We start from the raw sequence: 2,501 nt of genomic DNA on the forward strand, positions 1-2,501 counted from the left end.
AAAATAGGAAAAATGGCAAGGGGGGTGAATACTTTTGTAAGCAACTGTACTTTCCATATGTCAATGGAGAGTATTTGTGTTTTATATCTGTACTATAGATAGTTTTACCTTTGTGAATGAAGATTGTACAATTGGGTTACTGAGTCATATCAGTGATGTCATATCTGAAGCACTTTAAAGGACAATTCCACTAAAAAAACAATATTTTGGTATTTGCTTCGTTAGTCCACTGTTGATACTGTCCCAAAATGTTTTGCATGTCTGCAATCAGGTTTTCAAGATTAGATAGAAAGTGTCACAGTATGATTTGTTTTGCATCATATGATACAAAATGCATCATACTGCGCCATTTTCTGTACAACAGTGGACTAATTAAACAAATACCAAAATATAGTTTTTGAGTGGAATGTAAAGGGGCACTGCTCAGTGCATATATAGAACGTATGTGTGTGTGTGCCTCTCTGTGAGCGCACACGTGTGTTTATACGGGACCTAAGCCTCTAGCGATGACCGTCTTGTGATCTTCCACAGGCTGCTACGACAGGTGAGCCAATTTCGTGTGGTTTGTGGTCGACAAACAGCCTTTGACCTCATAGAGGCTGCAGGCTGCAGCCGTGTCTGTGTGCTGTAGGCAGGGTGGAGCTTAACAGGCCTGCAGGCTTGGGGCCAGGGATGTAAGCTTCAGACGTTACGTTCTGATTGAGTTACTAGAGGCCTCAGCTCTATTACCTAGTCCTGTCTTGTTTTGTTGAATTATTTACCTCTTTCCCTCTCATGGCCAAGGACAGAGAACCAGGCGTTTTGTTCTCCGGTCTTCTAGAATTTAGTGTAGTGAATGGAGTTCAGTGGCCAGCAGCTGTTCAAAGCAAATATGTTACTTAATTCTGTTGCTTCCGAGTTCAGCACATTTTATCCAGAGTTGAGTTCAATAGCAATATCAACCATACATTTTGTTCAAGGACAACTGTTCCTATCCGGCCTGAAGGACGGTGTAGACAAGCAGTAGTGTAGGCTACAATAGACTCAGAATAGTGCTACTGCTGAATCACTGTTCCATTTAAAGCAGCACCACAACAGTTACTATAACTACCTCCAATACTCACCAGGAACAGCCTTATTGTGTGCTGTAAACAACTAAAACAACTCCTCTCTTCATGCCTAAACTGCCCCATCACCAGAGCATATCTCTGGATTACTATCAACCATCCTAAACTGCCGCATCACCAGAGCATATCTCTGGATTACTATCAACCATCCTAAACTGCCGCATCACCAGAGCATATCTCTGGATTACTATCAACCATCCTAAACTGTCCCCATCACCAGAGCATATCTCTGGATTACTATCAACCATCCTAAATTGCCCCATCACCAGAGTATATCTCTGGATTACTATCAACCATCCTAAACTGCCCCATTACCAGAGTATATCTCTGGATTACTATCAACCATCCTAAACTGTCCCCATCACCAGAGCATATCTCTGGATTACTATTAACCATCCTAAACTGTCCCCATCACCATACCATATATCTGGATTACTATCAACCATCCTAAACTGTCCCCATCACCAGAGCATATCTCTGGATTACTATCAACCATCATAAACTGCCCCATCACCAGAGCATATCTCTGGATTACTATCAACCATCATAAACTGCCCCATCACCAGAGCATATCTCGGGATTACTATCAACCATCCTAAACTGCCCCATCACCAGAGTATATCTCGGGATTACTATCAACCATCCTAAACTGCCCCATTACCAGAATATATCTCGGGATTACTATCAACCATCCTAAACTGCCCCATCACCAGAGTATATCTCGGGATTACTATCAACCATCCTAAACTGCCCCATCACCATACCATATCTCTGGATTACTATCAACCATCCTAAACTGCCCCATTACCAGAGTATATCTCGGGATTACTATCAACCATCCTAAACTGCCCCATTACCAGAGTATATCTCGGGATTACTATCAACCATCCTAAACTGCCCCATCACCAGCATATATCTCGGAATTACTATCAACCATCCTAAACTGCCCCATCACTAGAGTATATCTCGGGATTACTATCAACCATCCAAAACTGCCCCATCACCAGAGTATATCTCGGGATTACTATCAACCATCCTAAACTGCCCCATCACCAGAGTATATCTCGGGATTACTATCAACCATCCTAAACTGCCCCATCACCAGAGCATATCTCTGGGATTACTATCAACCATCCTAAACTGCCCCATCACTAGAGCATATCTCTGGGATTACTATCAACCATCCTAAACTGTTCCCATCACCATACCATATCTCTGGATTCATATCAACCATCATAAACTGCCCCATCACCAGAGCATATCTCTGGATTACTGTCAACCATCCTAAACTGCCCCATCACCAGAGCATATCTCGGGATTACTATCAACCACCTAAACTGCCCCATCACCAGAGTATATCTCTGGATTACTATCAACCATCCTAAACTGCCCCAT

The sequence above is a fragment of the Coregonus clupeaformis genome, chromosome 32, assembly GCF_020615455.1.
Source record: "Coregonus clupeaformis isolate EN_2021a chromosome 32, ASM2061545v1, whole genome shotgun sequence".
Classification (NCBI taxonomy): Eukaryota; Metazoa; Chordata; class Actinopteri; order Salmoniformes; family Salmonidae; genus Coregonus; species Coregonus clupeaformis.